Raw genomic sequence first — 12,891 nt, 5'->3', positions numbered from 1 at the left:
GAAATACAAAAATGGCTGTTAGTAAATACTCTTTTAAGTGTTAAGACACGTGAAAAAAAATGTATTTGTCCATCTAAGCTGCCAAACTACAGCTCGCCTGAGCCAGTCTCCTGCTGGTGAAACATCCTGCTTTGTTTTAGTTTCCAATTTGCATTAACAACAGACATTGTTTTAATTCACTGGAGCACTCATTTGAAATGCATTGGGAGGAGGGGAGGAGCACAGCTCTCAGTGAGCTGCCACATCTCTCCATAGGACACCACTCTCCTGGCTTGGCCTTCATCGTGCCGTTGAATAATGAATTTAATATATTTTTCCACTTCGTTTTTTTTTGAATATCACGTCCTGCAGAATCTTGCTTTCTCTCTGAACTCGACTCATCTTCAGAAATGTGAACGTTTAAACCACAGGTGACTCACTTTGCAACAACAACAAATTGCATTTGTATAATGCCGGCGAAGGCAGAAGTGATCTAGATTTAAGACATCGGAAATTGGGATAAATTGGGATAAATTGGGATTTACAGTGATTTCGATACCAATCTAGGCACTATTTATTTGTGCATTTAATTTCAACTCAATATAACACCGACAGAAATAAGTTATTTTTTGCCTCTAATATCAACATACATTTAATTTTCTCAAAGCTGGCACTTTTTTTTGTTAAACTTCATCTCCTGGCACTGTTTGTTGCCGAGTTAGTTTTAAAGCAACCTCCGCCTCTCCCCTCCACAGGCCTTATAAATTAAAATGTTTCCAGGTAAATTCATCAATCCAGAACCAAACAGCTGTAAATGGTTTTGCACATCGTGTGATTGCAAAGTGCTGCTAAAATGTCAGTAACGTGTGGTGTGATGAATAAAAACCACAGCAATTTTTGCCCGCCATGGGCAAGAAGTGAATTTTTAATGTGTTGGAGAGATTTATTGAAGGGCTGTTGTCACAGTTTCGAAAAAGTGACATTTGAATCTAAAAATATTAGTGGCATTTCGATTACTCCTGCACATGCAGCCCCCGAATGCTTAATTCTGGCAAAAAAACAGTCTGTAGGACTGCGGGCAAGATAGTTATCTTAAATGAAGCCACCATCACTTTAGAACATCTGTTCCTGAAGGCTACAAGGACACTAGTTTCAACATTATGATCGTTAAGCAATGGAGTAATTTTAATTAATTTCATGTATTTGGAGTAAAAATAAAAAGATTATAAAATCTTCCTCTGGCCTTTCCTATCACCATTCTCTTCTGGTTTGGTATTTGTGGATAAAGGCAATGTCAGACCTGCGAGAAGGCCAATTTACCACTTGATCCAGTGCTTGAATTCAGGAAAGTTCCAGGTTCAGTGGAGACTATTGAAGCGATGTGATCCTGCGATATTTAAGGAATCAAGAGGAGATTAAGTTTGGCCTGGATGACTGAGCCAGTGTAGGACGTACTTTGTAAGAGGTATGATCGGGAGAGTGGTAGGAAACAGAACCACCTAAATTTACACACAGAAGAAGGACATTTGGCCATCATGTCTGGTCTGGCTTTTTCAAGAGCAATCCTTTCAGTCCCATTTATCTGGCCTTTCCCATTAACCCCAGTTTATGAATCTCATGCCCTGATCTCGCTAGTCTCAAAAATAATTCAAAGGAGCATTTGTTCCCACAAGATGAGAATATCCAAAGAGTATAGCAAATCTCACAGGGTACGATAAGGTGGAATTTCAGACAACAGGTGAATTCCCAGGAAGTCTTTCTCTGCATGCTCAGTCCTCGTGCTCTGCCCACGCTGGAACCCCCACCAAAAATGGCCTAATTTAGATGGCAACAGTCTCGGGAAATTAAAATATTTTGTTTTGCTCAGGGTGGGGGGGGGGGGGATTAATGCTGCTCCAGAGTGCCCAAAATGGCAACTCTAGAGCAAAAGCGTTTCAGATTAGTAGTAGTCAGACAAAAGACAAAAGAATTTAGTCACTCAGACTTGAGTCTCTGTCAGTGCTGGCAGAGTCAGTGACATTGCAGGAGGCCATCAACTCTGCAGGTGTAAGACGTGAAAATCTGCAGGGAGATCCATCTACATAGTGATGTGTATCCCATTAAGCATCTGAGAGCAGAGAACGCCTGAGGCATGCAGCGAGATGACCCTGTGCATGTTGAAACAGGCAGATTTCTGAGCATCGTAGGGTAATCCTGCACATAAAATATCATTCCAAAAGAGATGGCAATTGAAGCCCTATCCTTGTTTGGGGCACGTGGACTTCAGTAAAGGCTGGTCCAGCCCTTGCAACACAATAAATGCAGACTTGAAGGGAACCTGAAGGGCAAACGCAGATTTCCTAACTTGGTCATTTCAACAACAAGATAACAACATCAAGATTACGTTTATATAGCGCCTTTCACGTCGGGAGGACGTCCCAAGGCATTTCAGTCAGCAGAGATGGTGAAAGCCGACTGCGTCTTGGATAGAAAAGAACTTCCAAGGCTTGATCTTTTACGAAGCTCACAATTTAGAATAATGAGTGCGCATTAAAATTCTATTTATAATAAAATATGCAGGATAAATAACATGCATCTGCATTTTTCATGGAATAAGAGTCTCCAAAGACTGACTGCTGAAGACAATAAAGAATGAAGCGCAGTAATATTTTCTGTCTAACGTTATATTTTGCTGGCGTTCCAAAATCAATTATGTTTTAGATGGATTGCCTAGCTTGGAAAATATGGGCACAAAATGGAGCAAACAGCTGAGCTCCAAATAAATAAAGTTATCCTGGTAAAATAACACATTTTGACATTTTTTTTTGATGTGGTTAAATCTAAATTACAAATTAATCTTGAATGGGATAAAACGTCTGCTTGCTATAAACGATGTGTTCTTTTTTTATTCCCATCGGTAAGCCTCGGGTTCCGGTGAGACTTGAACAGAAAATAAAACAAATCCTATTTTCTCGTTGCTCAGCTTTCTTGGCAGATGGGATGGGATATTTGATTGCTGTCATTTTCAGAATCCACTTCAGAATTCACTTCGCGAGAATTCAAGGAATAGTTGAATTTGAACCAAATTCCGTTGCCCATCCTCTCAGACTTAGAATAGATAGAATACTGAAGAGTTATCTTTAATATTGCAATTGTGTAAAAAAAAACTCAAACTGCGCAGCTTACATAACAGTATCAACAAATTAAATTTGTATCGCGCCTTTCAGGCTGAAAATCAATGTTTTGAGCTGGTGCAAACCTAGAATAGGATTAGCAAATTAATAAGAATAATAATCCTTGCATTTGATACAGCGCCTTATCACGTCTTTGAGACGTCTCAAAGCGCTTCACAGAATGTACTGTAAAGTGAGTTGACTGTGTATTTTTTTAAAATTTGCTGCATGTATGGCAAGGGTGCAATGACCTCTATTTAAATCTACAGTATGATCCGCCTAACTGAAGAGATTCAGGAGTCCCTAATGGTCACTGGTAGAGATGTCAAAATTCGAGTCTATCTGTTTGCTTTGCAGATGTTACCACGAGAAGGCAACAGATGGAAGAATTGGTCTCCCATCGCTCGTTGGCTTCTGGTTTAATGGGGGTCATTAATGTAATTTGAGTGTCTGCACCACCCAGCTTGTGTTTAACTAACCTAGCGAATGCACACGCAGACAAATCACGCAATAAAGTCACTGTTGCAGAAAACGCGGTTCATCCCTACATTCTGTCCTTTACAACCTAGTGATGCTCACTGTGAGGATCTCCATTCATCAGACAGAAATAAAGTGATTTCACCTTTGGACAGAGTCGGTTTTACTATGAGCAGCCAAAGATGATACAAGGTATTGGCACAGTGCTCTGCTGCGATGCCTGTTGGCCGAGTGTACATTGCGGTCAGAGTCAATGGTTTACGGTTGGATCACCATTTCCTCTCACCTTTTACCAACCCAAGTCGGAAAACTCGAGTAAACCTTTGCAAATAAAAGGATATCCGTGAAAAATATGTTCAAGGGCAGCAGGATCCTAGGTTTGAAAAGATCAAAGTAATTACTTTTACCGCCTTCACACAGAAACCAATAATAATGAAATCCTGCACCAAGCCCAAACTGAGGTGATTGTCCATTATTGAGTAAAAATTCCACTGAGCTTAACGTGCAATGCAACGTACCATCAGTGGGCTTTGGGAGATATCGGTTACTAATAGAATTGCACATTACACCAAAGGACCATAGAAACCACAGAGAAACCACAGAGCACATGGAATTTTTACCCCTGTATGTTCACAGTGAAAAATTTGCTACAAGGCTGCCACGTTTCGTTCACAAAATATACCGTCAATTCACTTTGCAGTATGTTCTGCCAAGCGCTTGGAGGGGTCTCGAAGATGTGATAAGGCGCTATATCGAATGTCAGGATTATTTTATTTTTGCTGTAAGGCAGAACAACGACAACAAGCTGCAATTATATAGCGCCAATCACCTCGGGAGGGCGTCCTAAGTTGCTGAACAAAGAGCGGTTAGACTGAACAACTACCTCCCTGACTAGCTCCAAGAAAGAGGGGCTGCTCACCTTTCTAATTCATCTTCGACCTTTCCCCTCTCCTAACCATTGATGACTGAGGACGTAACATCTTTTGGTGGGGGGGTGGGGGGCGGGGCAGCAGTCTCCTGCAAAGGGAGGATAAGATGGCAAAGTGTCCGCTGAGCCAATGTCCCATGGGCTCGAAAAGCTCTTGGTTACAGAGAGTCTATGGGCTGGAGGATGGGGGATGGAAGGCTAGACTTGTGAGTCGGGGGGGGGGGAGAATACGATGCGTAAAGGGAAATAAATACACCTTTGAGATAGAGAGGTTCTTTTTTGGCAAGTGCAACAATGCAAACACATCCACTTTGCTTTGCTTTGCTTTGCTTAGACATCAAATTTATAATACTGCCTAATAGCCGTTTTTTTTTAAATCTTTCATTGCTGGTCAGTGCACATGTGTCCCAGTCTAAGTGGTAAAACAGCTCAATCATAGAGGGAATGAATTTTTCATGAGGCGCTTTGGGATGTCTTGTTAATGGATCAATGTCTTTTAAGAGTAACATTAGCTGTGGCTGAGCACCTGACTACGCACATTTATTTTGATTTCAAATCCTTCTGTGTTTACCTCGACGGAGACAAAAACTGTGATTTCCTCGAAAACTGGGAATAATAAACAGCGTAAAACAGGACAAACGAGAGGTCTTAAAGAGACACCCGGCTTCTAAAGCATGACTGAATTTGAGAATTATCCACGTTTCTGCTTCATCTTAAATATTAAGACAAAATGGTATTACAGATGAAGACTGAGTGGAACTTGGGGTCTCAGCAGTACCATTCAAATCTCGTATCAGCCAAGCATTTCATTAGGCTAGTTCCTGTTAATGAGAAGCTTTTCCCTCTGAAATGCTTTGACTAAGTCAGACTCCACCACGCCACATGGCAGCCAATTCCACACATCAAATGAACTCGTTCTGGAGGTCGAATTTTACTGCTGGCTTCTCTTCCTTATGGTCATATCTTCCAGTTTTTATTAACCCGTTTTTGCCCTAAAGACCCTGTCCTTACTTCCGCACCATCCTATTCTGCGCACAGTCGAACAATCGCCAATTGATCATTTGAGTTCCCTTAAAATGTCCCTCTTGACATTAATTGCAGGTTATTCCTTCCAATGGTTTTAGCTCAAGTGACAATTAAATACATAAAAGGGGAGAAAGATTATAAATGCTGGTTTTATAACGTTAGTATGAGTATATCTGCATTCTCTAACCCCCCCCGCCTTTCCCTCCTCTCTCCACCAGCCAACAATGATTTGTCTTTGTTCTCTGTAGTGTTAGCTGCAGAAGCGTCAGTCATTTGCAAGTCATTTCAGTTAGAAACCTGATGAAGCATTTTCTTCCCTGGTGTGGGCCTTTGCTGCCAGACACGGTGCAATTTTAATAACCTCGAGACAGTAGCACAAAGCTATTCCCCAACTCTCAGGGAACAATAACTTATTTCGATTCCAGCAAGTGACGTTTTCGAGAAGCAGCCACATCCACTGAAAAATCAGTAGATTTGCCTGTAAACATTCCCTTTCGACACAGCTTCTTAGGCCGTGGAAATGCTCTTATCTTTTGTCACCCCAAAATTGTAAGAGACAAAGCTGGTATTATCTCGGTGGAGGAGGAAAAGGCATTCAATGAGATTGAGAATTAAATATCTTTCAATGCTGCCTCTCAGTGCCTGGGTTTAGTAAACTGACATATCTTGCGATCCCACTAGTTCGGATTTCACTCCTCTCCCACCGAGGAGATGATTGACAGTGATGACTGAAAACAGAGCAGTGTGGTTATTGAACCCACTGCTCTACTCCTGGTTTGGCATTGCAGGCCGGAGGGCCAATGCGTTTCGTCACCCACATTTACTAGTCGGTAGCAACTTGCACTCACTTAACGCCTTTCAAAATACATAAATCAATCTACTTTACAATATATCCTATGAAGCGCTTTGAGACGTCTCAACGGCATGATAAGGCACTGTATCAAATGCAAGGATTATTATTATTATTACAGCATGATGCCTAAAGTTCTTTGCAAAGTCAAAGTGGGCCAGTACCCAAGGTGGGGAGGAGGGTGCAGGATTTTAGCAGGGTTTTGAAGAGGCATTTTCGCAGGGAGTTCCAGAGCATGAAGGCTGACAATGGATGCTGAAATAATAATAATGTGGAGGTGGGGATGGGGGGAGGACTTGCAGCAGGCCTGAGTTTGAGGAGCAGAGGGTAGAAGAGGGAGAGTGGGGCTGGAGGAGATTACAGACATGGGTCACATCCTCCCACCTGCAGGGTGATTTGCTGTTACAGTGTCGAGGCGTAATTTCATTAAATATAAGATCCACAGTACGAGATGCATTAAAGGATTATCCCCATTATGAGTCGCGTGTAATCTTACTCTCGCTGCTGTAAGCAGAGGTGCGCAATGATGTCACCATTTCGCCGAGATACCATCTGTGATTACAATTACCAGGTGGCTGGAGAGTGCCTCACATGGGAATAGAACGGTGCCACAGAATGGTGCGGGGGTGCGTAAGTGCAAGCCTACTGTCTGCTGGCGTGCTGATCTCCGTGACACAGAGAGACGCCAAGCGGAGGGCTGGCACCTGCTAGGGAGAGGAAGGGAAACTAAATGTGATTGTGTGATTTCCACCACCTCCCCCCCCCCCCCACACACCCCCTCCTGAGCAAGCCACCTGCCTGTCATGCTTTGCAGAGAGACAGAGCGAGAGGAGAGCTGGCAAGAAAAGAAACAATTTGTAATACAAAGCTGCATTCCCTTTGCTGCTCGATACCTTGGCCTAAAAAACATGATATATTATGTGTGTGTGTGTACTAGACATCCCAAAGCGCTTCACAGAATATACTGTAAAGTGAATTGACTGTATATTTGTGGGCGAAAGCAGTAGCCAATTGCGCACAGCAATGTCCCACAAACAGTTGTAGATTGAAAATGACCAATTTATTATTGTTTTTTGTTTTGGAGGGATTATTATTAGGCTCTGTGTGGAGTAAGGAAACTTGCCCAAGGTTTCGCCCTCTGCTTTGCAGGTCTCTCACTTGCAAAGCGAGTGCTCTAACCACTGAGCTACAGGACTCCAAATACACACATCGAGGGTGAATCAGGAGTCCTGCACTCATACTGTTTTTAATTATTTATTTTGTTCTTTTTTTAAGACAACATTCATATGGCGCGCGCAGCTAATATAGGAGATGTCGTTCACCACAAAGTTTTTGTCACCGTGTTGATACGTGTAAATGTCCACATGGCATGTGCCGGTCGAACATTTCAGTTGAACCTATGAGTAAGGACTTTTGATTCACCCTGTATAGTCTGTGTGTGTATGTATTGTGAACACATAATATATATATATTATATATTTCACCCACAAAATATATAGTCACTACAGTTTACAGTATTTTGTGCAAAGTGCTTTGAGACATCTTGAAGACGTGATAATAATAATCCTTGCATTTGATACAGCGCCTTATCACATCTTCGAGACGTCTCAAAGCGCTTCACAGAATATACTGTAAAGTGAATTGACTGTATATTTTGTGGGTGATAAGGCGCTATATCAAAGGCAAGGATTATTATTATTATATTATATGTATGTGTGTGGGTTTATATGAATTAAAGGGTTGTCTGAAAACTGTTTCCCAAGGCAGCATGTGCATTGCAGATCAAACTTTCTTCATAACATTCTGGCTCTGAATACTAATTTATCGGAAAAGGCTTTTCCCGGAATCTCGGCTTCTAGGAAATTCCCCAACAGGAGCACACTGTTCAATTCAGCCGGACTCTCTCCTCCAAAGGTCAGTTAATTCCAAAGCGGCACAAACAAAAATGGTGATTTAGTTAATCGTTGATTTGTTAGGGCATCAGAAAAATGGGGGGGAGGGGATTGCAAATATGTACGCTCTCTCCCTTCAGAAGAAATGACAAGATACAAGGAGCTGCAGGAAATAATAATCCTTGCATTTGATATCGTGCCTTCTCACGCCTTCGAGACGTCTCAAAGAGCTTCACAGAATAGTATATGGTGAAATTACTGTATATTTTGCAGATGAAACGCAGCAGCTAATTGCACACAGCAGTGTCCACAAACAGTCGTGGATTGAGTGACCATTATTTTATATCAGCAAAACGACACAGGCCTTCCAAGAAATGGTAACCTATCAGCGCTTTACTATTTAAATCCCATTCACACCTTTGGTCCGTACCTTGCTTGGCGAGGATCTCGATCACCTTTTAAAACATCCCAATTGATTCTGCTTGCAAACACCTTCTGGGACAGTGTGCTCCTCATTCTCCCAAGCCTGTGCTATAAGAATGAATTTCTGAATTCAGGTCTAACCATCGTCATTCGAATTTTAAGACTACCTTCTCTGGTTTTGAATCCCTCTACCAGAGGGGAAATCGAAATCGAAACAAGTGCTTGAACTGTCACTAGAAATTAGCATCAATTACCACAATCATCAGAGTCACCCAGTGGCTCGGGCTAAGTATAGTGCTGGGCTCCAAACATTTCCCCAAGGCGTAAAAGTTAAGTTCCGGTCCCGACTGACGTTGAAACTGTCCTGTTGGACCTAGGTAAATGTCATTTGTTCAGTGGGACGGCGGAGAGGGAAAGTAGAGAAACGAGGTGGAAAAATTGATCACAGTTGCTACCAACTTTGCAGACATTGCTGACGCCCCCAAAATGGACAGTCAATTCACTTTACAGTATATTCTGTGAAGCGCTTTGAGACGTCTCGAAGACCTGATAAGGTGCTTCATCAAAAGCAAGGATTATTATTATCGTTAAATGTCGAGAGATACTATCATGCGAGATCGCTCCTCTGGTTTGGATGCATGAAGCAAAGAGTCATCATGAGCTATAGTTGTCTGGATTAAATGGACAGGAAAAAAAGACATAACAGAGCTGATTACTGTTATGAGGAACAAAATTCCCCTCCAAAAAAAAGAACCTGATTTACAGGAGTTGACTTTATCCTGTATCCGCCCTGGAGCTGTTGCTGCTCTTTTATTGCATTTTTTTGTGCAAACAAAACCCTGTCCATTTGCTTCATCCCTGAACGGTTTGTGTATCGCGCTCAGGCACACAGACAGGCACAGTTGTTCATGACACTCATGAAACACGCTCTCTGCATGGCATATTCTGTGACCATTTCCATGGTGAAGCAAGCTGTCATTAGGTTCAATACATTCGATGCACATTACAGCATTGCAGTCTCAGCAAAAGATAAGAGGAGCCATTAGAGCATCTTTATACGGCAAGTTTCCCCTCAGCTGTGTCAAATATATAACCACTGTGGGAAAAGAATACTTGGAGAAAGGCCCTGTGCTCAACAGTAAGACGAATAATAAGGGAATAAATGAATTAAAAATCATTTGGGTTTGCAGTCAAGCTCTTCTATTGGGCTTTGTTGCCCAGTTCTCTCTTTCGGTCAATAAAGTCGTTGCCGAAAGTGAGAACTGAAGGTTACAAACACATTCAGGTCAAACACATTCAAGACCTGTTGGGAACCCAAGCCTTGGATCTTGCCAACCCGCGCCTAATACTTTCCGGAATTAGGTAAGCAGGATACGTCCCTCCAGGGAGAGAGAGCGCATTTCATTCCGATCTATCTCTGGGACTTCCATGTGTAGGTGGGATGAACTGAATTCTCCGTTTAGTTTGGATACTCTTAAGCAACGGTGATGGGTTTCCGCATGTGTCAGACACCCGCTTGACCCCCCAAAAATCTGTTAAGAGTTACCTGATCACAGCTACAGGAACAAAGGTTGGCTCACAATTGGGCTCTGGACAAGGAGGAGAGAAATAAAAGAAAGACTATAGAACCTCTCCTCTCTCCTGCTTGATGGAAAACCCAAGTGGATAAGGCTCAACTCTCCTTTCCCAGATCGATCATATAGAATGGTCACTTGGTTGAGATAAGCTCTGAAGCTCAAGAGAGCTATATACAGTCTGAGTCAGAGACATCAGCAAGGGAGGAGGGGAGACTTGGCAGGGAACAAAAGATTTTTTTTTCTACCGTATATCGTGTTACAAAGATCTAACACCCCTGTGCATATCACAGTGCTGTTGTGCATGTATTAACTGCAGAACTAATTTTAGAAAGTTTAGCAATTTAAATTCAAAGAGAGTATTCATTAAACAACAATTGGTTTAGGCCCTTCCAGACACAGATGGTCACTTTATTCCAGGCGTTTTACTTGCAATCATGATGAATTCATTCTTTTATCTACCAGTGTGCAGGTTATCTGTTTAAATAACTCCTGCTTACAGAATGAAATTAAGAAGTTCCTCGATGCAACTATGCAACTACGTGATCTGTCACTTCTAGTCAGAACAACAGTTTCAGTATCAGAAGCCCTCAATCCCCTTCACTCTCCCGTAATAAACTTTCCCATCGATTTTAATGTCATACAAGAAATGCAACATTCCCCAAATCTATGTGTTTGCCGAGCTGTTCACACACCCAGGTATGCAAATGAATGCAATGCACATAGAAGTGGGACGGTGAACAAAAAGAGAATTAAAATGGCTGAGCACATTAATTTAACAAGCTACTGTCAAGGGGAAAATATTACAACCTCAGGGCCACTTGCACCTGACTTTTTCCACAAAAATGTGGAGGTCTCCTATGATTTCCGCCCCCCACCCCCCACAATTATTGATAGAACATTGGTTGCACCTGTAACGTCCTCTTCACAGAGACATGTCAAGATTTAAAGAACCACAATCGCAACAGCTCTTTAAAAGAGCCCACAAGATTTAAGCATCGCATCTGCAGGCTATATTTCCTAAAGCATGAAGCAGTTTTCAAGCTTTGCAGGAAAAAATGCTTCTCAGAAACGGTATTTCTGAGGCTTAATAAAAAAACTGAAAGCAATCGTTCTGCGAGTTACTGCTCTCTTTTGTCACGCACACTCTGCAGTGCTGCTCACCACCAGTGACGACAGTCTTTTGTCTCATGCTATTGCCATTGGAAGCTTCTCATTAGTTCTCATTTTATCTGCCGAATAATAATAATAATCCTTGCATTTGATACAGCGCTTTTCACGTCGGGAGGACGTCCCAAAGCGCTTCACAGAACACACTGTAAAGTGAATTGACTGTATATTTGTGGGCGAACGCGGCAGCCAATTGCGCACAGCAATGTCCCACAAACAGTCGAAGATTGAAAATGACCAATTTAGTTATTGTGTTTTTTTTTTTGGAGGGATTATTATTAGGCTCTGTGTGGAGTAAGGAAACTTGCCCAAGGTTTCGCCCTCTGCCTGGAATTGAACTCAGGTCTCTCACTTGCAAAGCGAGTGCTTTAACCACTGAGCTACAGGACTCCATTAAACCTTGTGGACTCTTTTAAAGAGCTGTTGCGATTGTGGTTCTTTATGGACAATCTGAGGACAAGATTCAGGGCTGAAATAAAAGCAGGCTCTGGACTGCTCGACTTCCCCCCCCCCCCCCCCCCGCCCAGTCTCTCTGCCCCCACCCTTTGGAGCTCCATCCCACTGTCCCTTTGCCTTGCTCCTTCCCTTGTCTCCTTCAAGGCACGTCTCAAGAAGAATTGAAGAGAAATGTCTCAAGACCCTCCACTTCGATCGTGCCCTCTGCCACCTCCTACCCCCACCCCTATCCTCCCTGCCCTCCTGATCTCAACCCCGCAGCTCAGGTCCAAATCCCTGACTGTCCAGCGCTTTGGGATGTCCTCCTGACCTGAAAGGCACTACACACATGTAATTTGTTGCCGTTGAATTTGATTTTAATAATAATAATAATCCTTTTGTTTGGCATACCACCTTTCACCTCTGGAGGACATTACAAAGCACCACAGGATATTCTGTAAAGTGTAGTGACTATGTGTTTTGTGGGTGAGAAGAAACAAAATACAGGCAAAGGAAGAAGAAAATAAGAAAAAGTACTTGGGGGGAAAGATATGGCAGACCTAGAAAATTAAATTATTTAACTTTTATTTAAAAATTCAAATAGTGGTTCAAGACATTCAATCAAATTACAGTTTTAGAGCAACTTCTCATATGTGAGCAGCTTTAATAGGGTTTTTTCCAGCAGATTTACCAACTAAATCTGAAAAGAACTGGTTAGATAGAAAGTTCCTTGTATGTGCCAGCAGTCCAAAGGTTAGAGGTGTGCAATGCTTGTGTTTTTTTATTATTGAATTAAGTGCATGATGTACTGTTCGTCCACAGAGCATACTTTAACAATCAATTGTAAAACAGCTTCTGTGGTGGATTCTATATCTAACCAGTCCCATTTCCGTTTCCATCAGCCGGACTGACACATACAACAGCAATGGGATCAGCAATGCCATTGCACCACATGCTACCTGCAAACCATTCAATCCATGGGTAG

Source organism: Callorhinchus milii, unplaced genomic scaffold (assembly GCF_018977255.1).
Source record: "Callorhinchus milii isolate IMCB2004 unplaced genomic scaffold, IMCB_Cmil_1.0 Scaffold12, whole genome shotgun sequence".
Classification (NCBI taxonomy): Eukaryota; Metazoa; Chordata; class Chondrichthyes; order Chimaeriformes; family Callorhinchidae; genus Callorhinchus; species Callorhinchus milii.
The sequence above is the reverse complement of the archived record's forward strand: the minus strand, read 5'-3'. Positions refer to the sequence as shown.